We start from the raw sequence: 27781 nt of genomic DNA on the forward strand, positions 1-27781 counted from the left end.
TATAATAATAGTGTAATATTTTATTTGGAGTCAGCTAAATAACCATTGCAGTTAATAAGCAGTGTTTGCTCATTCATTATGTGTCACGCTCTTCCCACAATTGATGGTTTAATTTCAGAATCATAAATGTTAATTGCAGAGACACTAATAATAAGATAATTGTATTTTACAATCTGTAGTTGACTGCATTCATTTTGAATCACAAGCAGTCTGAAATGACATATTTAGAGAACCGGAATCTGTGTGTTTTATCATTTTAATTAACAGGACATAAGCAAAATAAATTGAAATGTTTATCAGCGTGTCTCCGTTCGACAGAGAAGCCGTCCGACGTAAAAATAAAATATTGAAGGCGGGATGTGTATCGTCTCCACGCGGTTGCACGGTCTACCTATGCCTCCTATTGGCCTGATGACTACAGTCCACAACCATCTCGGTCCTTACATAGGAGGACGGCGGTGATGCAGGGGGAGGCGAGAAAGACAGATGAGGGATGGGGGACAAGAGAGGGTGCAACGGATGGAATGACGGTGAGTGACAAAGAGGGAGAAAATCAGGCGAAGGGGAAGAAAGGCTTTGGGGGTTGGTGTGAGTGTGTGTGTGTCAGGGGGTGCAATAGGAGAAAATGGAATGGGAGGAGGCGGAGGCGGGAGGCTTGGAGGGGGAAAGGAGATCTTATGAATGTTGACCACTGTCCCTCTACATAAATCTGCACATTAACTGCATCAAATGAGGCTCCCCATGTTTTCTCATCTTCTCCCCTGCATCCATCGAACACACACACACACACATAATGCCACCCCTCGTCGCCATCTTGCATCTGATTGGACCATGTCGTTTAGAATGTCTGTCTCCATCAGGGGACAAGCTAGGGACCGCCGTCTTAACACTTTCCCCTGTCATGCCCCAATGCCTGATGGGTAGAAACGAAGCCGCCGCAGCACAGAGATGTGTCAGACTGCTAATATTGATGATGAATAACGACACAGTATTACAACTGACCAACATTTGGGAACTTAAAATTTAAGGGTGTTTTTTTGGTTGTTGTTTTTATTCATAATGTATTCTCTTTCAAGTCGTTATAATTCACTGTTTATAATGATTACTTATACGTTTTTAATGTATTTACTTGATTAACTTATTCTTTTGCACTATGCAATTTTCAAAGACAAATGCATTCTGATGCTGAAAAAACAGAATACGCAAGTAAAAAAAAAAAAGAGGTGTGAAATTCCTAACAAACCAACAACAATTGCATGCAAAATGTGTACCTATATTACAGGATGTAATATTAATAGAAGAAGGAACATAATGTAATTTAACCCTATACAGCGAACCCTCGTTATATTGCACTTCAAACTTCGCGCCTTCAGTCCATAGCGGATTTTTTTTTTATTTAGAAAAAGGATTTTATTTAAAAATGTGAAGATTTATGCACGTGTACATGTACAAATCACTGTTTTCTTTTATATATATATCTCATTTAACATAATTATTACATTTGAAGTGCTTAAAAACCATTTATGAAAGCATACATATAAAGGTCTTTTGTTTGTTTTTGTTTTGTTTCTTATTGTACACATATTTTATATGTATCTCTCGCCAATGATGTTAAATCTGAATAAACACATCGGTAATACTTTATAATACCTATCCATTATAACTAGGTAATACATCATTATTAAATTGGTAATAAACAATTTATTGTTAATTTGTTAAAATGTTTTTTAACAGTTTTTTAAGCATTTATAATGATGCCTTATAAACATCTAGTATATATTATATATACATGTAAGGGTATTTTTTTAGTTTTTGTTTTTTTAATTACCTATACTTTGGGGACTTTCCAATGCTGTTGAATCTGAATAAACACATTGAACACACCAAAAAAAAAAAAATCATGTAAACTTTTTAAAAAAAAATTTTAATACATATAAATAAGCTCCACCTCATATTTGCAGGTTTTAGATTTTTGTGTGATAAAGGGGCAAAAAACGAGGGATCACCTTATTTGATACAAGCATTTCTTTCTGGACCTCAGTGCAGTAAAAAAAAAAAAAAAAAAAAAAAAAAATGTTTAAAACCTTATTGTGTTCAATCTATTTTTGATTTACCACAAGAACTGCATGCTTAATGTATATTATAAAAATTAAAGAACATATATGCATATTGTTATTATTTTTAATCATTATGTTTAAGGACTACAGAAAGTAAGGCATGATAGGTTAATATCAAAATTAGAGATCGACCGATCTGGGTTTTTCCCGACCGATACCAATTATTAGTAGTTAGAGGAGCTGATAATCGATTTTTGAAGCTGATATACATATTCGGTAAAATTTGGCGTAAAAAAAATGAATAATGCAAACACTCAACTTCATTGAAATGCCTAAAGCATGTTTATTGAATCACACAAATAGAAAATAATAGCTAATAATAGGGAGTGCCTTGGTTCAGTGGTAAAGTAGTCGTTCCCTAACCCAGAGTATGTGGGCTTGATTCTCTGCCCTGATGACCTCCTTGAGCAAGATCCTAAACCTCACATTGCCCCTGGTGCTGTGTCACCAATAGGTAGATAAGGATATAGTGTGAAGCGCTTTGAGGGCCTTAGAAAGGTGGAAAGGCGCAATACAAAGTTTTACTCCATTTACCATTAAAATTTAAGCAATCAGAGGACAGGGTGAATACTAGTGCAGAAGAGAGAGGCGTGGCTGCAGAAATAACTCAGTTTTAATTAGTTTTTTTTTGTATCGGCCAGTAAGATTTTAAAAAAGGCGGATTCTGATATATGTCAAATTTCCACATATCGGCGTCGTTAATCGGCCCGGCCGATAATCAGTCAATTACTAATCAAAATACACTGAGCAGCACATGAGATGAATAGAATGTTCAGATTTTACAAAACTAGGATTGCTCAATTTTGTCTGGCGACACCACAGAGGTATTCATTTGAATAAATGATAATTTTTCTTATTTTAAGTGCACTGATTCAATGATAAATTAGATCAATTAAATTCAAAAAATGGGAAAGTCATTTGTTTTAGAGTCTGAAATGTAGACAGAATGTCATTACCGTATTGGCCCAAAGATAAGATGGGTTTTTTTTGCATTGAAATTAGACTGAAAAAGTGGGGGTCATCTTATATTCGCGGTCTAGATGTTATACCGATTCACGACGCTAGATGGCACCAGATATCATTGAAGCGATGTTCTGTCATGAGAGATCTCAGCTACTCTCAAGTTTAACCAGTTTGCTCAGATTTGTTTCAAGACTACAGTTACAGTTAGACTTCACTTTGATGGTTAATGCAGTCATTGCAATTTTGTTGTATTATCACAATAGATTGGTTTATTTACATTTCAAAAACCAGAAGCCATTCATTTGCCAATGTGACTGCACTTTAGTTTACATATTTAAATGTTCAGATATTAAGATTTGAATGAGGCAAAATAACATGCTTTTTCTCTCAAATATATTGTTATAATCATTTGTTTCAGATGTACTGTAATTATTTTCTGTATAAAAATTAATTTGGTGTCCAAAAAGTCTTTTTTTTCCAAACTTGAGTCTTGAAAAAGAGGGGGTCGTCTTATAATCAGGGTCGTCTTATATTCGGGCCAATATGTTTATTGTTAGTACATGCTTTGTTATACAAATATTTGTGTTCTTCTGTAGTGCTGCAACGATGAATCGATTAACTCAAGTAATTCGATTAGAAAAAAGCTTCGAATTAAATGTTGCCGCTTCAAGCATTCGTTTAATTAGACGTTGTAATGATTTGTTATGAAAGTGTTTGCGTTTAGTTTTATTGATTTGGGTAAATAAGTTGCCCTCTAGTGGCAACAGTGAATATGACATAATTTGTCATTGGGATTGCCGTACACTGTTCTCAGTGTCTGGCAATAACCCTCATGTAATTAGTGTTTGATAACTCTGATTGACTATTGATCAGTGAAATTTGACCCTGGCAATAAATCTCAAGCTCTAGTTCAGGTCACAGCGAAATATTTTAGTGCTGGCTTAAGAGCAACGGCCATTTATCCAGCCCAACCCTCCCTGCACGCACCTGTTTATCTCTTTTTTTTTTCTTTTTATGACAGCGGTGCCCTCATCATTCCTCTTAAGTTTTACCCTTTTATGACCTTTCGCCGAGACCGAACGTGTCGGCGTTATATATGGGCTGTCCCGCCATGACGGGATGGCCAGTAGGTTATGGAGGTGCTGCATTAGGTGCTCCCCCCCTGCCTGCCTTACTCCCCATCCCACCATACAAGAGTACCCAACCCTGTTCCACTTCATTCATTTTGTTTGTCCCCTGCGGTCTGTTGGCAAGGCCTCTAAATCCCCTATTTTATTGTAGACAGTGTGCACAAAGGCAGGCCCGCGCTCTCATTTTCTTAATGCAAAAAAATTTGGGGAAAAACAAAACACACCTCCTGTTGTTCTCTGATATGTTGCGATTCCTGAGGAGGAGGAGCAGCGCTGATCCTAGATGGACGACGCTTAGTCAAGGACTACGAGATGACCCACTTGATCTTCTGGTTGATGCCAATTCTCCATCGGCTTTCTTTCTCTTGACACTTTCCTCCTAACGGGCAACAAAAGTAGGATTAGCCAGAGAGAGTGATAGCGAGACAGTAAAAGAACATCAGTGTGTTTATGTAGAGTTGAGCTATTTGAACCTGTGGTTTTCCCACCTCCAAATAGATGTCCTTCAAAAGTGACTATTATTGATCAGGAAAGAAGAAAGACAAGGCCAAGGCAGTACCACCTACATCAAGTCACAAGCAATTCTCTACCTCTTTTATGTTGTCACTCAATTCAAAACCATTTTGCTCCGGATAGGAATATATGGTGAAAATCATTATCTGCAGCTATTGATTATTACGTGAATCACCTAAATAATTATTAAAGATGTCCCGATCGATCGGCATCAATCACGTCATTTTCAAAGTATCGGAATCGGCAAAAAAATACTGGACATGCTTTTTTTTAATATATATATACATGTGTGTGTATTTAATTTAAATCATTTTCTAATTGTATTTAACGTTACAGACAAAATGTCTTACACTCATCCAGAGTAGTTTTGGCTTAAAGTAGGGCAATTTATTGCGCTAACGGCGGTAATTAATTATTTTTAATTAATCACGTTAAATAATTAACGCATGCGCTGCACGACCCACTCACACGTTGTCGCGTTCAATCTATAAGGATGCCGTTTTACTTATAGATAGCGCTAAAAGGCAGCGTAAAATAAGTAGAGAGAATTTTGACAGCCTTTGGAGCCAATTTTTTTATGTGGCTAAAGCCTTACAATACCCCTCTCAGCAATTAAAAATAACGTGGGAGACAATATGGGGAAGAAAGGTAGTAGTTGATCATTTTCTTAACACCCTATGTTCTTTCCCAACGCAGAGAAGATATATCAATTGGTGTCCCTACGCACAGTCATGGTTGCACTTCCCATGATGCATTTGGGCAGAAGTTAAATGGCTGCAGTATCATTTACTGAAAGCTCAACAAATACACTAGATGGCAATATTTAGTCACAATATACAAAGTCACATTTATCCTTTAAGAATTACAAGTCTTTCTATCCGTGGATCCGTCTCACAGAAAGAATGTTAATAATGTAAATGCCATCTTGAGGATTTATTGTCATAATAAACAAATACAGTATTTATGTACTGTATGTTGAATGTATATATTCGTCCGAGTTTTATTCATTTTTTTTTTTAATGCATTGCCAAAATGTATATGATCGGGAAAAATTATCGGGAATGATTGGAATTGAATTGGGAGCAAAAAAAAAAGCAATCGGATCGGGAAATATCGGGATCGGCAGATACTCAAACTAAAACGATCGGGAATTATTATCTATTAATTTTAATCGATTTAATCGAGTAATTGTTTTCATAATTGATTAATCAGATAAATGTCACAATTTCACAATTTACTAGTGCTGCAACGATTAATTGATTAACTCAGTAAAGCTGAAACAAATACTCGAGCAACTCGAGTAACTCGAGTTTAAAAACTGATCCGAGTAATTTTATTCACCTCGAGTAATCATTTAATTTTGACAGCTCTAAGCATCACATTTTGCCCGGACTACTTTTAATGCGGGACAACGGGTGAGTGTCACGTGCGTGGAGGAAGAAGCAATTAAAAAAAAAAAATTACTGCAGCTGACAGCTGCTACAAACGACGCCGACGTTGCTAAAAACTAGCGTGCATGATGCTACGATGGTGGCAGGTAGCGTCTGATGCGTGAGAGATCACATGTATGTTGAACTAGATGCGAAATGACAGACTCGGCCGTGTCTGGGCAGCGTTAGTAAACAGCCGCCATCTTAAAGCAGTAGACTTCTAAGCGCTAATAATAAGATTAACGTTACTGTCACTTGGTCACGTAACGTTAGCCGTGCGGCGAGCTATGTTTCTATTAATTATGACCACTGTCGATGCGTGGCTAACGTGTCTTAGACACAGACTTTATTTAATCTTCGAAAACAGCGCTGTAGTGTGATGAGGGTGTAAAATAAAAACTTAATAATGCTAACTGTCAATTTTAGCTCAGTCGTCCTAATGTGCTCCAATACAGCAGGTATCATACATTTATTTTGAACACTGCCAAAACTCAAAATCCTATCAGGACTTACAGGTTAGACTAACTTAAAACTTAACTACAACTAAAAAAATAGCTTGACACAAATAGAAATTCAATTAAAACACGTGGGAAAAACACCTAACTTTTAAGTAATGTGTGTTATCAAGCGTAATGGCATTTTAAGTAATAAATATATATATACTGTATAATATTTGTCAGATCTAAAAGTTTTTTGAGTGAAAGCAGTGAATCTTTTTTTATATTCTAGTTAAATCTGAGATGCAATTGTTGGCTGTTTTCAACAGTGTACATTGAAAATAAAGACATTGATTGACTGAAAATGGTTCAATATTAGATTAAATGTCTTGTTTTCTGATGTATATTTTTATAATTGCTCTTCACCTAAAAATATAGGGTTTTTCCAATTACTCGATTAATCGATAGAATTTTCAGTCGATTACTCGATTACTAAAATATTCAATAGCTGCAGCCCTAAACTCGAGTATTCGATTAGAAAAAAAGATTCGAATTAAATTTTGCTGCTTCGAGTATTCGTTTAATTAATGTGCTGTTGTAGTGTTTTTTTTCTGAAAGTGTTTGCATTTAGTTTTATTAATTTGGGTGGATATGCTGCCCTCTGGTCTGCCTCATTTCACATGGCTAAATCCAGCTGCTCTCTGTTAAGACCAACATAACCTAAGTTTTTGTTTGAGCTAATGTTTTTTTTTTTTTTAAATGCATTTTTAATTTAGTTTATAAGTATATTTAGCTGTAGGTTAGCAGCACCCAAGGAGTCACAGAGCAATGTTTCTCGTTTTAAAAAAACATAATCACTTACTAGTACCAGTACACATTCATAACTACCGTAATTTTTGGACTATAAGGCGCACCTGACTAAAAGCCGCCACCCGCCAAATTTGACACAAAAACGGCATTTGTTCAAAAATAAGCCCCACTGGACTATAAGCCGCAGCTGTCCTAACTGTATTATGGGATATTTACACCAACAGATATTAACCGGTAACACTTTATTGGACAGCGGCATCATGAAACTGTCATCAGACCAAATGAACCACCATTAAGCTTTGAACCAATTTGCTGCAAAGCTTCATTTGGTCATCACTGCTCCCTTGGTGGAGACAGTCAACCTCCTGCTGTCAACACTGTTGTCGTCCAACATGCCTCCTAGCATGCACTGCAGCGCTACAGATGTAAAAAACAATCAAATTTATGTTATGCGCTAATTATTTCTTCAGTTACTGTTCCACTTGTCTCATTAATTGCAAGTTATGGTATTTGGTAACACTTTGTTTGACAGTGGGGCCGTAAGACAATCATAATTATGACATGACACTGTCATGAGCATTAATGAATGCTTATAACAGATGTCATTTAGTGTCATCCAGCCAATTATCTCATTTTTGAATGGATGTAGGCTCCAGCACCTCCGCGACCCTCGTGAGGAAAAAGCGGTATGGAAAATGAATGAATAAATGAATGTAAAAGATCTCAGTTGGACATAAACAGAGTTTGTGACATAATTTGCCAAATAACACTGAATGACATCTGTCACAAGCATTCAGTAATGCCCATGATAGTGTTATGTCATAATTATGACGGTCTTATGACAGTCTTATGACACCACAGTCAAATAAAGTGTTACCTTTTAAGCGAAAGAAATCAACAAATAAGCCGCACTGGAGTATAAGCCGCAGGATCCAAAATGAGGGAAAAAAGTAGCGGCTTATAGTCCGGAAATTTCAGTATTTAATAATCCACTAATGTATATGTGAATGAAAAATGTTAAGTAATGTATTATATATATTATATATTATATATTATAACCTAACCTTAAGTATGGTATTATTTCACGTGAATGTACCTCATGAGTATTACTTAACCTTAATTAACCATTAATGAATGCTTTATGGACCCTTATTTTAAATTGTAGCACATGTGTCCCTTAACTAAGAAGTTATAAACGCGTACGTTAACAAACCCTAACCCTATATAGGCCTATTTTTTAATTTTTTTATTTTACCAAACCATTAGTTACCGTCTGGTTATGCATTAATTAATACATTAACTGATGCATTAACTATTACTAAATGTTAATTAAGGGATTGTATGAATTATTGTGATGTTAAATAAACCTTAAATATTGACTTAAAATGCATTAACTAATGCATTAACTTAATGCATTAACTATTGTTAATTAATATATTAATAAATGTTAGATAAGGGATTAAATGAATTTTTGTAATGTTACTTAAACGTTAGTCTAAAAATTCATTAACTAATGTTAATTAAGGGGCCTTATTGTAAAGTGTTACCAACAAATTATCTCTAAATATTAAGAAAACAAAAGCAATACTGTTCGGTAACCTAATAGCAAATTCTGAGTTGCAAATAACTATTACAGGTGTACCAATTGAACATGTAAATAAAGCAAAATTTCTGGGTGTTATAATTGATAACAAGTTATCATGGAAACCCCGTATCTGATACACAAAAAACTACATGTCTATCAATCATACATAAAGCAAAACAATACCTTGCTGTACAGTGTATAACAAATGTGAGTACACCCCTCGCATTTCTGCAGATATTTAAGTATATCTTTTCATGGGGAACCACTGACAAAATGACACTTTGACACAATGAAAAGTAGTCTGTGTGCAGCTTATATAATTCAATTGATTCATTTTCCCCTCAAAACAACTCAAAATATAGCCATTAATATCAAAACCCCTGGCGACAAAAGTGAGGACACCGCTTAGAAACTACGTACATCCCTAAATGTCCAAATTGAGTACTGCTTGTCATTTTCCCTCCAAAATGTCATCGTTACAGGAGTGCTCTAAGCATTGCTGCAGAGATTGAAGAGGTGGGGGGGGGCGGGGTCAGCCTGTTAGTGCTCAGACCATACGCCGCACTCTACATCAAATTGGTGTGTGTGGCTGTCACCCCAGGAGGAAGCCTCTTCTGGAGACGGTACACAAGAAAGCCCGCAAACAGTTTGCTGAAGACATGTCAACAAAGCACATGGATTACTGGAACCATGTCCTATGGTCTGATGAGACGAGCGGGCTCTTCTTGTGTGATTTTTGATCTTTGCCGGTTGGGAGTGGGGCAGTCCCCATTAACCGTGAAAAACGAGGGATCACAGTGTTCTAGAGCAGGGCGGTAAACCGAAAATTTACCGGTACCGAAATTCTTTACGATGACCGACGTCATTTTGACCAAGACGGTAAATTCGGTAATTTAATAAAACAAGAAAATATAGTCTTTTCATCCCGCTTTGACTCTGTGTTGTTCGGCTATGTTCATTCCCCTTTAAGAAAGCAGACAGTGTGCTTACGTATGGAGTCACGTGGTTACCAGGAAGCCAAACAAACGAGCCCGGTAGGCTAACGCTAGCGGCTAACGCTACAAGCAAACGTGATGGAGTGTTGCTTAAGGGAGGTTCGCCAAACTTTCACCCGACATTAAATAGACTCTTGGCGGCACCCAGACGGGCTTTCACCCGCTGTCCTCCCTTGTTCTCACGATTTCCAAAGAGGATACTTTCAATGCTTTCTACTGGTAGCCAAGCCACAGGCTAACGTTAGTGGCTAACGCTAGCGGTTAACGCTACAAATGAACGTGATGGAGTCGGATTGCGGCTCCAACCTTGTCGAAACAGCTGAACTTAATGAGTGGATTGGTCTCGGACTGCATCTAGCAATTAGTACATCACGTTATTGTGTATCTCTGTCTGTGTGTGATTTCTCTGATAGCTTTTGTGATGGTAAAGCATTCAGCATAAAGTACAATCTAACAGTGAAAATTACAATATAACTGTGTAATGGCCCCAGCTATTTTTCTGTATGTGCTTAATTCTGTGTCATTAGATCAATGCAGCTTTAATTGTGTGTGTGTGTGTGTGTGTGTATTAAAAAATGCACTGGGAAAAAAAAAAAACCTGAAACCTTGCAGTAAACACTTGCGTTGAGTAATTATGTCACAGCAGCCATTAACAATAAGTTGTCTTTTTGAAGTGTACTGTTCAAGCTGTAAGTAATGACATGTTTTAACAGGCAAATTGATTTTCACAATGTGCATTGTTCAAGCCATACAAGCTGTTTTAAATGTTCATACATGAATTCTTATTGTTTACAATAATTTTTTGTATACTTAATGTTTAGACTGCATGTACAATTGTTAAATATACTAAATTGAAAGCTGGTAAATAAATCATCAAGAAACGGTTAATCTGTATTTCATGCATTGATTCAGATTTTCAAATTATATAACAGTCTGCTTGGGCGAATTTATCGTCATTTATCGTTATCCAGGTAAATCTGCTCAATTTACCGGGATACGTGCTTAAGGCCATATCGCCCAGCCCTACTGTGTTCATGTTATTTCTCTGCAGTCCGGGCTCAGAAATCAGTCAAATTCATTTTATTTATTTATTGGAGCTAATTATGAATAAGCAAGTATAGGTATAATAAGTATAATTTTATCATTCACATACTTGTAGTAGTAGTGATAGTAATATTTTATTCATTCAAGAGTTACATTTTCTTTTTTTGAACATTTTGATGTTTTGATACATTTTAGAATTCATCCGACACAGAATGTAATAAAAAAAAAAAAAAAAAATCTTGATAAATAATATGCGTGTGTAGAAGAAAGTGGGAAAACAACAATATAACAAAAGCACTTAATGTACATTAGAGATTTTGATTTGAAAGCTCCATCAATGCCTTTAATGCATCTATTTTGCTTATTGCATTTTGTCTTCATTAAAGAAAAATGGGAGCGCAAGAAACAGGGGAAAAACAATAATTATGATGATGGCTTTAAAATCATATATAAATCAAGAATATTTATCAGACGCAAGTGTACTGTAATCCCCTGAGTGCTTAGTGAAGTTCAGTTTTTTAATGCCGCGCACACACACACGCGCGCGCAGGCAGAGCAAAAACAAAAAACATTTTTCCTTTCCGTGTTTTCTGCCGCTACATCTCTCCTTTCAAATATATCTTCTTAAGTTTTCATGATGGAGAAAAAAGACACTAATTGCACCTGAAAAGCTCAAAACGGAGAACACCCTGGATATCAAATCTCTTTGAGAATGAATTTTGAATTTCCTCTCTGGTGTTTGATGACTTTGCCTTTTAAATTTCAAGGGCATTTTAGCGGCGTATCTTATCTATCAATCGAGACATCAAGGCTCTTGTTTCTTTTTTTTTTTCTTCTTCTCCTGCCACAGTCCAGTTATGCATCACATACAGTGTTAAATTCATGCATTCACCAGTGACATCAGCAAGGCCTGGACAACGGGGAAAAAAGAGGGGGCACAACAAGATGTGTGTATGTGTGTGTCACGAGGGGGTTGGGTGGGCCATGGGGCGATTTTTCTGCCCCTGTAACCATGACAACCCTCATCTCTTGAGTGTTGGAGGGAAACGCAGTCAGTCAGAATTGTGATGTCTGAGGTCTCCCTTGATATTTTTGATGTGAAAATCTGTACTGAAAGCATACGAATTTTCTCATATAAGCAAAAATTACTGTATAGGAAAATTGGTTATTATCTATTTGCGACTGCTAATTATTTTCTTTTTAAATGAAACTAGGCAATCCAATACCAGGGTCTCTGCAGGGTTCAACAAGCCAAATTTAAGACTTTTAAAGAATTTTAAGACCAGAATGAATAAAATTTAAGATCCATTTTACATCGATACCGGCAAAAAACGTAGAGAAGATTTGAGGGAAAATTGGAGGCGTGGACTTATTTTATTTATTTCCAGCTCTTTCACACTGTGATACAAATGAACAAGAACTACTACGGGTAGTTGTAGTTGTAGTAGTAGTAGTAGTGAAGTAGTAAAGTCAATAGATTTTTAAGACCTTTCAAAATGGTATTTAAGACATTTTTAGAAGAATTTTAGATATTTTAAGGACTTAAATTCAAATGATTGTATTTAAGACTCTTTTTTTTTTGTTGTTGTTGAAAGTTTTTTAAAGTTTTAAGTTTTTTTTAAAGGACCCCGCCGATACCCTGAATATTGAAATAGGACTTATCCAGAGGTCACCCGATATATCGGCCGGCTGATATATATATTTTTTTCTAAAATTGTCCGATTCACCCCAAAAAAAAAAAAAAAAAAAAATAATAATAATAATAAGCTAATGAAAAACGATTTTGATCAGGCATCTGTTTGGGCAACTTTGGCCGCTGCTGACTGATGGTAGGACCCTGGAAGGACCCCGCAGCAGCTTGAAGTAAGCCTTAGGCTTGCCTGTTTTGTAAATATTAAACCATTTTTTTTTAATTTAAAGAGAATATGCAATGTTGCTTTAGCCTTTTAAGGTGCTTACTCAGTGATCCTTATACTCTAAATGTAACTAGTCGCATGAACTTAGCATTCGTGTTAGCATGGCAAGCATCTTCTTAAATTGTCACTCTCACTTGTCTAAATTTACTGTATAGGAAAAGTAGTCATTATTCATTTGCAACTGCAAATTAATTTCTTTTTCAATGAAACTAGTCATTATCTATTTGCAACTGCAAATTATTTTCTTTTTAAATGAAACTAGGCAATCCAATATTGAAATAGGATGTTTTTAGAGGCAGATATATGGACTTTTTTCCAGCATCGTCCGATTCACAAAAAATTATATATGCCAATAAAAAAGGATTTTGATCAGGTGTCTGTGTGGGCAACTGTGGCCTCCACAGACTGATGGTAGGCCTCCAGAAGGACCCCGAAGCAGCATAAAGGCAGGCTGCTACAAGAAGCTTTAGGTTTGCCTGTTTTGTAAACATTGTAAGATTTTTTTTTTAATCTTGCGTGAGAGTATATGGAATGTTGCTTTAGCCTGGAGTAAACACTTTTACTCTCAATGTAACTTGCAGCGATAACGTAACATTCGTGTTAGCATTAGCTTTAGCATAACGAGCACCCTCTTCAACTCTCACTCTCACTTGTCTTAAATTACTGAATAGGAAAATGAAACTAAATGAAACGAGGCAATCCAGTATTGGTATTGGACGTTTATAGAGGTCGACCAATATATGGACTTTTTCCCAACATCGTTCAATTCACGAAAAAATATATAAGCTGATAAAAAAGGATTTTGATCAGCCATCTGTGTGGGTAACTATGGCCTCTGCAGACTGTTGGTAGGACTCTGGAAGGACCCCGCAGCAGCTTGAAGGCAGGCTGCTATAGGAAGCTTCAGGCTTGCCTCTTTTGTAAATATTGTAAGATATTATTTTTATCTTGCAAGTATAGTATATGGAATGTGATCGTTTCACTCTAAATGTAACTTGCAGCGTTAGCACAGTACCCACGTTAGCAATAACTTTAGCATGATGAGCATCCTCTTAAATGCAATCCAAATCCAATATTGAAATAGGACGTTTCTAAAGGTCCACGGATATATCTGCCAACTGATATATCGGGCAGATATATGGACCTTATTCCAGCATCGTCCGATTAACAAAAACAAACAAACAAAAATAAAGCCGAAAAAAAAGAATTTTGAGCAGGCATCTGTGTGAGCAACTGTGGCCTCTGCTGACAAATGGTAGGACTCCAGAAGGACCACGCAGTAGCATGAAGACAGGCTGCTACAGGAAGCTTCAGGCTTGCCTGTTTTGTAAATATTATACACTATACAGTATATATACAGTGGGGAGAACAAGTATTTGATACACAGTCAATGGGAAAACCCATTGGCAGCGTATCAAATACTTGTTCTCCCCACTGTATATACGTCATTCAAGAAAAGTTTAGGGCAAGTGCCTATTTTGATTATAAAAAATATATATATACATATATTAGGGCTGTCAAAATTATCGCGTTAACAAGCGGTAATTAATTTTTTTAATTAATCCAGTTAAAATATTTGACGCAATTAGCGCTCAAATGCCCCGCTCAAACAGATTAAAATGACAGCACAGTGAAAGGTGTGCTTGTTGTGTTTTTCGGAGTTTTGCCGCCCTCTGCTGGCGTTTGGGTGCGACTGATTTTATAGGCTTCAGCACCTATGAGCATTGTGTAAGTAATTATTGACATCAACAATGGCGGGCTACTAGTTTATTTTTTTATTTTAATTTTACAAATTTTATTAAAACGAAAACATGAAGAGGGGTTCTAAACTTTCCATAACTTGTACTAACGTTTATCTTTTAAGAACTACAAGTCTTTCTATCCATGGATAGCTTTAACAGAATGTTAATAATGGTAATGCCATCCTGCTGATTTATTGTTATAATAAAGAAATACAGTACTTATGTACAGTATGTTGAATGTATATATCCATCTTGTGTCTTATCTTTCCATTCTAAGAATAATTTACAGAAAAATATGGCATATTTTATAGATGGTTTAAATTGCGATAATTGCGATTAATTACGATTAATTAATTTTTATAGCTGTAATTAACTCGATTAAAAATTTTAACCGTTTGACACCCCTAATATATAATATATATATATATATATATATATATACATATATATATATATATATAACAGATATATATATATATATTTTTTTTGTATCTTGCATGAGAGAATATGCAATGTTGCTTTGGCCTTTTAAGGTGTTTACTGAGTGATCCTTACGATCTAAATGTAACTTGTAGCATTAGCATAGCATTCCCGTTAGCGTTAGCTCTAGCGTGGCCAGCATCCTCTTAAACTCTCACTTGTTTACATCTCGTCGTGACGTCCTGGTGGGTTTAATTATTTGAAGATAATGCACTGTTCTTGCTGAATATGTATAATCATTAATTGGTAGCACTGGACTGAATTAATTATGTCTCTGGTCATCTTTGTAAATTTGAAGCTGTTGAAGCATTTTTTAAAATTCCCTTTCATAATCTACATGATTTACAAAAAAGCCAAATCGGCTTTGGATATCGTCAATCGGCTGAAAATGATTTTAGATATCGGCATTTGAAAATCCCATATCGGTCGACCTGTAGTTTTAAATATTGCGATATTGACCACTTCAAAATGTCTTTAGAATATTCAAATTTGACAGATCAACTTCTAAACAAAGAACCTTCATTCATATTCCAGGCAAGTGGTTGGTACATAGGCACAACTACTCCTATAGAGGAATATGAATGTCAGAGGGAACATTTTAATCATTTGGCGAGGTAGGAAGCCCAATCTCCAAACATCCACATTTTGACACACAATCTCCCTCTCTGCTCTTCCCTATCCTGCGGTTTCATCATCTCATCTCACACATTCGTGTCTCAGGGACCTATTAAATCCTCCCCCCTCGCACCCTCCTTCACCCGCCGGTACACCTCTTTCTCCCCCCCTTTTCTTTCAAATGTCACCTTCATTTTTTTTCTCTCCATATTCTAGGCCTGGCGATAGCATTGTAGACGGTTTAATTTTTGTGGCCCTCGCTGTGTGGTCTCTACTCTACCCTGTTGAGGCCAGGCGCACACAGGGATGAGGAGGCCTTTGTTTATGCGCGAGGGGAACAGCGGGCCTGCGTGTGCAAGTATAACAAGATACAATTTGGACCGATGTTGTTTCTCGTATTTGCCTAAACCCTTTTTGATGCGAGGGTTGTCCGAACACAAGAATTACACGTTGATTTTAATCCTTTCAACTACAAACAAACTGATATGTCCCCATCTGGATCAAAGTCTCCTTAACTACAATCTCATGTTAGAATGGATTTACTCTTCATCAAAAAAAAAAAAAAAACAAGGCTGCAAATGGTTTGTGTTAGCTTCTCTACTTGCACAATTGGAGAACTTTGACCAGGGAGTTATTTGTCTGCCAGGCATTTTTGGACTTGATCAAATAGTCTGCTGTTGACTTCACAGTTTGAACATTAAAAGAAAAATGAATCTGTACTGTGAAGAGGCATTTCAGGTGGTTTTCAATTTGTGGTTCGTGGCTTTTTTTTTTAGGTTGTCAGTGTCGCAGTGTATACAGGGGTGGAGAGCCGTTCTCAAAATTGGCGAGGGGGGTCAATAAACGGTAAGATTTTAGAGAATATTGGGGGGAACAATGATAAAAGTTAGAGCTATATCTATTAGAATCTTTTTAAGGTTTTGTAGTTTTATTACCATCATAAATAAACATTAAAACGCTACATGGACCATGTGTTTATGTCCATAGTTCCATCATTTCTTGTCCTTTTGTCAAAACCAAAAGCACCACGAAGAATTACATATCCCGGGAGCCATTTTGAGGTTACGAAGGACGGACGTAATGTGAACATTTTTAATGAATTGCGAGCGAGGCGCCACCTAAGGAGAGGGTTTTTAGTGTTGCAGTGTATTCAGGGGTGAAGAGCCGTTTTCAAAATTGGTGATGAAGGTCAATAAACGGTAAAATTTTAGAGAATATTGGGGGGAACAATGATAAAAGTTAGAGCTATATCTATTGCCATCTTTTTAAGGTTTTAGAGTTTTATTGCCCTCATAAATAGACATTAAAAAGCTGCATGGACCATGTGTTTATGTCCATATTTCCACCATTTCTTGTCCTTTTGTCAAAACCGAAAGCACCACGTATAACTACATATCCCAGGAGCCGTTTTGAGGTCACGAAGGACGGACGTAATGTGAACATTTTTAATGAATTGGCGAGTGAGGCACCTCCTAAGGAGAGGGTTTTTAGTGTTGCAGTGTATTCAGGGGTGAAGAGCCATTTTTAAAATTGGCGATGAGGGTCAATAAACGATAAGATTTTAGAGAATATTGGGGGGAACAATGAAAAAAGTTAGAGCTATATCTATTAGCATCTTTTTAAGGTTTTATAGTTTTATTACCCTTATAATGAAACATTAAAACGCGATTGGACCATGTGTTTATGTCCATACTTCCATCATTTCTAGTCCTTTTTCAAAACCAAAAGCACCACGAAAAACTGCATATCCCAGGAGCCATTGTGAGGTCACGAAGGACGGACGTAACGTGAACATTTTTAACTCATTTGCTCCCAAAAACCTATAAATACGTTCTATTTTTAATTGTTTCAGTGTCCCAAAAACGTATTTATACGTCTTTTACGTTTTTTTTTTCACAAGAGACATATCTAGGTTCTGATGCAAGTTCACTTCAAAGCACAACGCTCAAAATCCATTTTAAAGCAATAAAACTGACCACTGGAGGGCAGTAGCGCATTTGGGAATAACTCATATCGAATCATTAAAGGAAATGAATGAAGAGAAATAGTCAGGAAACGTTGGAAGAAGTAAGAAGCGTGAGAAAAATGTGGAGAACGATGTAAACACAAGGCACATGTCCCACACAAGTTACCTAGGGGAATTCTGTTATGAGGTAGTGGTCACTGCAAAAGAAAGATTCAATAAAATCTATCTTGATGAGACAGACAGGCGGTGATGAGGGAAAAATTTACCCCGTCTGCCGATACAGCCGCGGCCACAACAGCGTCATCTTTCAGTTCAATAGTTTAGTTATGTGTAAATAAATTGTTACTTTGCTATCAAAAACTCTATTTGTCTTGTTGTTTATGTTATTTTGTAGAAGGAAAACATTCAGATGTTTGTGATGTCACAAAAGCAAAAAAATAGCTGGATGATGGATGGATGGATGGATGGATGGATGGATGGATGGATGGATGGATGGATGGATGGATGGATGGATGGATGGATGGATGGATGGATGGATGGATGGATGGATGGATGGATGGATGGATGGATGGATGGATGTTGAAAAAATATTATCAAGGTTTAAAACGTTTCGTTGAGCATGTTTGGTTGTCAAGGGGGCATCAATGTGACAAATTTTCTCTTTACAGATCCAAAATGTTGATTATAATTGGTCAGTGAAGAAAGCAACAGTTTGGACAATGAAGGTCATGTGTGAGAGAATTTTATTCATGCTTAAAACACAACCATTACACATCATATTTTGTTGGAGCATAGAGCATCATTGTTATATTAACCTGTTTGAGTGTGCCTTCCCATAGCCTTGACTTATGTAGACTGTATCACAATATGCCCAAATTTGGACTGTTATGTTCCTGTTTTCCAATATGCCCTAAATGATCTGACTCACTTTCTACCAGCCGGGACCGGTGTTCAAGGTCTCAGCTCAAAGATGTTTTGTATAGAAAAATACCCAGGTTTGTGAGATGATGAGTTTCGTTTCTTAGTAAGTTTCGTTTCACGGTGGGCTTCGGCACCGCCCTTTCAACAGTATAAATGTCCAGCCCCTATTGTACTTCTTTGTACTCTGGGTGATCAGAGCTCCTGGCTGAATCCCATCATTTTGTACCTGAGAGCTCTTGTTCATAAAGCCTTCGAAGCAAAGCAATCAATTGTTGGGGTCGTATTCATTTCTCTAATCGAGCTATCGAGGTAACACTTGTCTTGGAGTTCAAGCTTGAGCTTCCCTTACATTATGGTGTCCTGGAGAAAAAAAAAGAGACCCAACCAGGCTATTTCGAACAATTTTTTCTTTGAAATATAAACATGAAAGGCATAAAAATTCAGACAAAATAGGCTCAGCTGCTAAAAGGTTAATCGAGCAGATTATTGTCTGCAGGACTCAATGCCTCAGGATGTTGTAGCGGCGATCATGGTGTTCTTTGTTTATGTTTGCGTTTGATGCGACAACAGCACCTCTATTGGTCGCTGACAATCAGCGCGCTCCGTTTTGCTTCTCGGTTACCTCAAGATGCTGTGAATCGGCAATCAATGCAACACGGCGGATAGAGAGGGCAAATGTTTTTATTTCTTTCTCGGTGAGAAAACAAAATGGTGGCGTCAAAAGAAAAACGAGTCGATAGGTGAGGAGATATTTTTAGTTTGCTGAAGGTGCAGAAGACCGAAGTGTAGGCTCACTTTACACATCGAGAACATATCAGTGTGGAGGAGCCGTGATCGCTAGTGCTTTTTCTCTTAATGCCTCTTGATAATGTCACTTTGGTGCTATAGAGTACTGTAGCTTACCTTTACTCTTTTTCCACCTCTGCCTCTCGTACACACACACAAAAACACAAGCACACACGAACATTCACCACAGGCTTTGCAGTTTCCAGCTGCTGCCAAGCACTGCATGAGGGCATAAATTGTTAGGTGTTGGCCAGTAATTCTAAAATGCAATCTTCTCTGCTCCTTCCCCGTTATCGCTTTCTCTCTCTTTCTCTCTCTCTCTCAATCTTATTCTTTTTCTTCTTTGCGCTCTCCCTCTATTCTCTCTCAACGTCGCTCCTACTTTGTTTGTCTCTTTACTTGACCTTTCTCTCTGCATCTCTGCTTCTTTGGTTTCAACTTTGTCTTGCAATATGTCCGTCCTTAACCCCTCCGCCGGTCTGTCTGTCTCCCTTAGCAGCCTTCCCCCACCCCCTTTCTGTATTAATGATAGCAGCAAAAGGTCACATGATAAATGAGTGGCAAACAAATCAGAGCGCGTTAGACTAGATCTCTGTTATCGCTCTGCGGAGGCAAAGGACCTAACTTCAATGAAGGCGTCTACTTTCTGTATTACGTTTCTGCTCAGTGGAGTTTAGTGAAAGCTAAGGCTGCAACTAACGATTATTTTTATAATCAATTAATCGGACAATTACCGTATTGGCCCGAATATAAGACTGTGTTTTTTGCATTGAAATAAGACTGAAAAAGGAGGTCGTCTTATATTTGCGGTCTAGACATTAAACCCATTCACGACGCTAGATGGCGCCAGATATCATTGAAGCGATGTTCTGTCATGATAGATCTCAGCTACTCTCAAGTTTAACCAGTTTGCATTATTTTATTGCAATGCTTTTCCTTATTCAGATTTATTTCAAGACTACAGTTACAGTTAGACTTCACTTTGATGGTTAATGCAGTTATTGCAATTTTGTTGTTTTATCATAATAGATTTAGATGGTTTATTTACATTTCAAAAACCAGAAGCCATTCATTTACGAATGTGATTGCACTTTAGTTTACATATATGTGTTCAGATATTAAGATTTGAAAGAGGCAAAATAACATGCTTTTTCTCTCAAATATATTGTTATTAAAGATGTCCCGATCGATCGGCATCCCGTATGTTCGGTACAAAGGGTTAAAATAAGAAGAGAACGCGCGGAGTTCTGCATTCCCGGTTGGCGCACGCGAGGCAGCATCGGCCAAGCGGCACTTGTTTTGGCTGTCGCCGTTTCCGTGCGGCTTGACTGGGGAGGCGAATTTCAACACTCCCTTCTGTCATTGTTTGCATGCTATACTTATTAAAATATGAAAACCTATACATGTTTGGGAGGTTTTAATTAAAGCAGACAGTTTTTGCATCTGTGTGATTTTGACAAAGATCAGATCACATTCGATGGTGATTTTATGCAGAAATATGAGAAATTCCAAAAGGTTCAAATACTTCTTTTTCATACCACTGTATGCCACACTTGAGTATGAGTCGCAGACCCAGTCAAACTATGAAAAGTGCGATTTATAGTATGGAAAATATGGTAGTAATTAAAACAAGTACAGGCGGACGAGTAAGAAAAGAGTTGGGACAAGAAAATAAAAAGACCCCCTTTACCTTCATACCCCCAAGGAGATGAAGTCGGGGAGTATATGAAAGCGAGAATAAGAATGAGACAGTCAGATAGCAGGCGGCGGGAGAGACTATTTGTCTCCTCTCTTGACACAGCAGGATGATAATGCATTTTAATGACAAGTCCAGAGACTGGTTTTATGAGGAAATGGACACACACACACAAGGCCACGAGAGTCATCGCCCCCTCCATTCCCAATCGCTCTCGTAGCACATTTTCGGCCAAAGAAGAAGCTCACGAGGCAAGACATCAGTTTCTGTTCCGAATGGCAAGAAGGAAAGAGGTAAGGAATCAGTGGGAAACTATGGCGGAAGGCAATTTGGAAGCAATCAGAGGGAAATTTGAGGTGGATTAGGCAGAAGGGCTTATAGGAACGAGGACCCGCCACTAGATCCATCTTGCCTATGAGAGGCCTTCATCAGCAGCCATCTTCTGGCTGGCCCAATCAATCTCTCCTTCTCGCTGCTCTCCCATCAACGCTTTCCTCTCCTCGGCTCCCCGCCATTTCACACTCAGGTTTAATTCGGCCCATCTTGCCTCTGAGTAAGAGGAAGTGACCGCTGTCTCGCTGAAAAGACCGCTAGAATCCGATCAGGCGGTACGGAGGTGATAACGCTCTTGCTTCTTACGTACGAGTACGTGCTACACTCATTGTGGGCATTAAAAACATGTAGCACAGATGCGAGGTTCAATATCCAATCATTAAATCTGCAGAGAAGTACAGACAGTACCTTTAAAAAATTGCTAGAACACTGAGTATTTCCACTCTGAAATGAACTGATTCGGTCTCCAGACTCCATTGGCAAAATGTTTTATATTATCTTATCCCTATCATTTACTATACATCAGTTATCATTGAGCCTCATTCATGAGGTCTATTTCATCTTTAGCGTATCCGCAGATGATGGAAAAGTGATCTATTCTGCTCAGGTATTACTTTTGGCAGTGGCCTGATCTCAGAGCGGCTACAGTGGAAATGACTTTAATATTGCTTCATTTTCAACCTGCTGTTGCTGCTACACTTTGTATTAAAAAAGTTGAGTCGGAGTTAAATATTTCAGAATGGACACTGTGACCCTAGCTAGAGTAAAGACTCTTAGCAATAAAGTATCAGTGATCTTAAAGTTAAATTGAAAACTTTTTAAGGCTAAAAATGTCGACTTTACATTAGTAACCAGTATCCCGATCGATCGGGTCCGATCACGTCATTTTCAAAGTATCGGAATCAGCAAAAAAATATCGGACGTGCCTTTTTTAAATATATATATTTTTGAATTAAATCGTTTTCTAATTGTATTTAACGTTACAGACATAATATGTTACACTCATCCAGAGTCTTTAGTTTAGGCTTAAGGTAGGGTTATCAAGTTTATCCCAATAACGGCGATAATTATTTTTTTTTAAATTGGATCACGTCAAAATATTTAATGCGATCAATGCATGCGCTGCACGATCCACTCACGCATTGTCGCGCTCAATCTGTAATGGCGTCGTTTTACCTATATAGAGAGCTAAAAGGCAGCGTAAAATGAGTAGAGTGAATTTTGGTAGCCTTTGGAGCCTTTTTTTAATTGGCTAAAGCCTTACAATCCCTCTCCCTGGGCCTGATAACCGAGGAGTAAAAGGAGGGTGGGGGAGTCAGAAAGAGATGTGATTTGGCGGGGTGGCGTGTACACGAATCAGCAGTGTGAGGTGTAGAGCCCAGTATTATGTGAGTCACTTGTAAGTGTGGATATGTTGACATCCGATTCTATGCTGCTTGATCGCGAATCCTGGCACCGATAGTTTCTCTACACCCATTCATGTGTGAATCCCATATGACGTGTGATAGTCCTGCGGACAAGTAGAAATGCTGCGGGGGGGGCTGCCCTAGGGCCCCTCCCAAGCCAATCGGGTGGGGCGAGCCGGCGCAGCTCATCCCTCTTCCTGCAGCTCCAGCAAGGGAGCCGCTGCCATCCTTCCGGGACCCAGGGTCGTCCCCCGGACCATCCGCACCCCCATTAACCGGCCTTAAGGAAAGGGATGAAGTGACGCGCCACCACCCCACACGCTGACCCGGCCCACCGGCCACCGCCATGGCCCACTAGGCCCAGGGCAGGACAGGATCTCCACCCGGAGTGGGCGACACCCTGCCAACCCACTGGCACTCAGCCAGCGACCCGCGCCGGAGCCCAAGGCGGATACCCGGGCAGAAAAGAGAGGGGAAGGCGGATGCCTGAGAGCATCGAGCCGGAACCCCGACCCACTACACAACCCCACCCCCGCAACCAGCAGCCCAGGCGAAAAGGACGCCACAGAGAAAAAGTGTAGGACCCAGTAGTCCTGACCCCCGTTCAATAATCTGGTTTTTATTAATGTCCTATCCCCAGCAAAAAGTTTACATGCAGGTTATGCCGTTATATCACACCTACTAATGTTGAGACCAAACCTCCGCCCTTGGTGTATAGATTTATTATTTGACTTTCGGCCCAATGATTCTTATTCAGGCTTTATGCCAACACAACTTACGGTTAAATGAGTCCCATTTGATTTTCCAATCCTATCATCCTTCATTGTTTTATTGCATATAAATAAGAACAATGTGGTATCTTCCTTGACCCACCTTTTCCATAATCCGGGTCACGACACTGCAAATGAGTTTATGGCTAATTCTAAGCCAGCAGGAGATCACTATCACGGTAGCCCGGAGGCATACAAAGAAACAGGGTTATCATCGACTCTCTCTCCAACTCGCATGACTGCTTTGGATCGTTTTGATAAGCGCTAACATGCAAATCTATCGACATCTCAGAGGGGCAGTGATTAAGCACATTTCCTGCTTTGGAGTAGCTGTGCATGAGTCACAGAACAACAAATGTGCTGTCGTTAATCTTATAAAGGTTTTTATACTGCACGCAGTCCGTTCAGCCGATGTATGTGTTGAATTTTTAATTTCATTCTTTGCCCACAATGCTCATTCTAATTTGAAATTAACACACTCAATAACTGATTGTGAAGAACAAATTGATCTATTTATTATGTAGCATATCATGTTTGTACTGTATATCGATTGGCAAAGAAGAACTCCATAAGGTACTATTTCAAAACGTGCCCACATTTTTAATTCATCTGGAATTAGGCCTCTCACGTTAAAAAACATTTTTAGCAGGAGATATATTGTCTCATAAATTATTGCCAATATGCTATGTTATTGTCAGTTCTTTTTAAACAATTCAACCACTAATGTATTGGCAGTACGTACTAAGAAATCACCCATTCAAATGGGTGATTTCTAATGGGAAATTTGGACGTCCTTTGCAGTCAATGGCATGGAATTCCATATGCGTCAATGGAATTGGGGACATTTGGTGGGGACGCGTCATATTGATATTTGGTCACTTCCTGTTGATTCGGGTTTTTTTTTTTTTTTTTTTTTTTTTTTTTTTGTGCCATTGAAAATAGGAAATTTGGACGTCCTTGGACGTCAACGGCATGGAATTCCATAGGCGTCAATGGAATTGGGGACATTTAGGGGACACGTCCTACTGAGATCTGGTCATTTCCTGTTTATTTGGGGACATTGATTTTTTTGTGCCAGTGAAAATAAATGGGAAATTTGGACGTCCATGGGCGTCAATAGCATTGATTTACATATGCGTCAATGGAATCCAAGTACATTGGCATGAATAGAAACGACAAACATGGCTGTCAATGGCATCAAACAAAGTAAATGTCACTGGAAAGGAATAGGAAATTTGGACGTCCGTGGCCGTCAATGGTATCGACTTCCATATGTGTCAATTGAATCTGAGTACATTGGCATCAATAGAATTGACATACGGGCGAACGGAAAAATTTTCGGGGTCATTCGAAAAAGTCTCTGGGTTGCGCGGAAATTCTGGACGTTTCGATATTCGAACGGTGCCGATCGGTCAAATGGTTCGGGCTGCTGAAGAAACACCATTCCAAAAAAAAATTTTTTTTTTTTTAAATGGAATATTACGATCTGGGCCTTTGATAGCAAAGCCCCATATAAATATTTGAGAGAAAACACCTCACACCATTTTGTTCTCTGCCAATTGTAGAGCCCATCAACAGACAATTAAATTTTTCATAATGAGTGTAATTGTAAAGCTATTCTTAGTGAAGAATCTGAAGAATATGACATTCACTCCAGAAATCTTTGTTTACAAGTTGAACTTGACGTCCTTTTATTTTGAAATGTTTACATTCGCTAACCCCTAACTGTAAGCTTTACACTCAGTAAACAAAAAAGTGCATTTGTCTTAAATTCTCATCACGCATGCGGTGTCAGTAATATTTTTTTCTCGCATCGTTTGCAATTGCTGTAAACCAGCGAGTTTTCATGTTTGAAGTGTCACCTTTTAACCACACGTTTACATTTTGGAGAAGACTGCCAATGTTTTATAGACGGCTAAACTGGTTCGTACATTGTCTTTTTCCATTAGCCTCAATGTGGCAATGCTAACATTTTACAATGTTTAATATAGATGTGTTTCATTATTTTCTAAGTCTGACATTTAATTCTACGGTGTGTTGATGACCAAAGGAGGAAAATGTACTTATAAGAGAAGTTTTACTAAGCTATACTTTTTACTTTTGCTTGAGTAGATTTGTGAAGAAAAAAACGCTACTCCTTCTCCGCTACTTTGGGCTACACAAGAGTCGTTACATTTTCCCTTTCTATTCTACATATTATATATAAATATATATGTTTTTTGCCAGCGATGCTAAGAGTAGAGATATGCCTGGTGTATTACTGGGGTACCTCTTCCAATTTCACCACTGAGACATCACAACAATAATCACACGACTCCATTATACCAATCGGACTCAAGCTTGCCATTCTATGATCACGCCGGCCTGTTCAGTCCCATGGTGTCTTTAAATCACCGTAAAAAAAGAAGTATTTGATATAGAATGCTGCCCTCAACATGACTCGAAAGCGCGGATTTTAACTTCTCTCCCAGCTTTTATTTGTCACCGATTGACCACAGCAAACCGGAGATATGATCCTTTTAATTTCAAAATAGTAATTATAAAGGAACGCTTCACTATTCAAACTCGGAACTATTCTCTCAACCAGAGGGCAATCATGCTCTTTGGATGAATAATGCATTTTCTTTATGTACCGTATTTTTCGGACTATAAGTCGCAGTTTTTTTCGTAGTTTGGCTGGGGGTGCGACTTATGGTCAGGAGCGACTTATGTGTGAAATTATTAACGCATCATGATATCATTTCACATGTTATTTTGGTGTTTTGGAGTGACACTGATGGTTTGGTAAACTTGTCAGCATGTTCTTTATGCTATAGTTATCTTAATAACTTAATAGCTATGGCCACGTTCTGCCTTTGGCAATGTGTGTTCAATTGTATTATTGACTTTTTTATATTGAAATGCATGCTTTTAGTTTGTGGCGTTTTCACGCCCATGTGGGGGCGCACTTGCGCTTGTTTACGTGAAGAAGAGCGCTCACACGCCAGAAGAAGACCGACAGCTATGCAGCTCTGACTTAGTGGGCGAGTTAGCGAGAGAGAAACACTGCTGCGAACCTACGTTAATTGTTTATGCTTGTAAAATATCTCTACAGAGGCAACGCCTGTGTGTATCATCTTTTCTGTTGTTGTTGTTGTGTTTTCCACCCGCGATCGGACACTTAGAGCCAGTTGTGTGATTGTTTGAATGATGCGCTAATGCTAGCGAACGCATGCTAACCGTTTGTGTCATGTCATTGCTGTAAAAGCACCTAATTTTCATTTATTTACGTCGACCTGTTTGGTATCAAGGACGAAATTGATTCAGCAAATTATACGGACATCCAGCATCGTCATTTGGGAGTTTAGCCCGCTGAATAGCCAGGACCGAGCCGTAGCGTCCCGGTGAGGACAGTATATTCGCATTTTGTTGTTCATGCACTGTACACTTATTCAGAATGTTGTTTTCTATTGTATTTTTATATTAAATTGCCTTTCAAGATGACATGTCTGTTCTATGTGTTGGATTTTATCAAGTAAATTTCCCCCCAAAATGCGAATTACACTCCGGTGCGACTTTTATGTTTTTTTTCTCTTCGTTGGGCATTTTATGGCTGGTGCGACTTATACTCAGGTGCGACTTGTAGTCTGAAAAATATGGTAATTTTTTTTTTAATCCCGCCGGAATTCAATTATTATTATTATTATTAGTTTGTTGTTGTATTTCTTTGGCTTAATGTGGTTATGTGATGGGTTATAGTACAGTATCATTGTAACAACAGTCCAAATAGATAACTTTGTGCTGAGGAAAAAAAATGTCATTGTTTAAAAAAATAATAAAAATATAAGCACTTACTCACAATGTTACTAATTACTTGAGTATTTGTTTCACCAAATACTTTTTTACTTGTACTTGAGTACATTTTTGGACGACTACTTTTACTTGATTAATATTATGTTTTTTAAGTAACGCTACTCTTACTTGAGTAAAATTTTTGGCTACTCTACCCACCTCTGCATGTGGCTAAAAAAAAATGTAATAAATGGCCTGTGATGATTATTATAGGATGAGAATACTTACAACACGATTCACAAAATTCTAAAATTAGGATATGTGTCATGGTAGTGTAAAGACAAATTGTTCTGTG

General features: G+C 38.0%; 1 long non-coding RNA gene across 1 annotated transcript in view; it reads right to left on the bottom strand.

The window, feature by feature from the left end:
* The window catches only part of LOC130908674 (uncharacterized), a 236491-nt gene that overhangs the window by 62662 nt on the left and 146048 nt on the right, over window positions 1-27781 (bottom strand). The window contains exon 3 of the long non-coding RNA XR_009061636.1: window positions 4435-4589. This is a non-coding gene — a long non-coding RNA (uncharacterized LOC130908674). The remainder of the gene's footprint in view (window positions 1-4434; window positions 4590-27781) is intronic.

The sequence above is a fragment of the Corythoichthys intestinalis genome, chromosome 20 (genome assembly GCF_030265065.1).
Source record: "Corythoichthys intestinalis isolate RoL2023-P3 chromosome 20, ASM3026506v1, whole genome shotgun sequence".
Classification (NCBI taxonomy): domain Eukaryota; kingdom Metazoa; phylum Chordata; class Actinopteri; order Syngnathiformes; family Syngnathidae; genus Corythoichthys; species Corythoichthys intestinalis.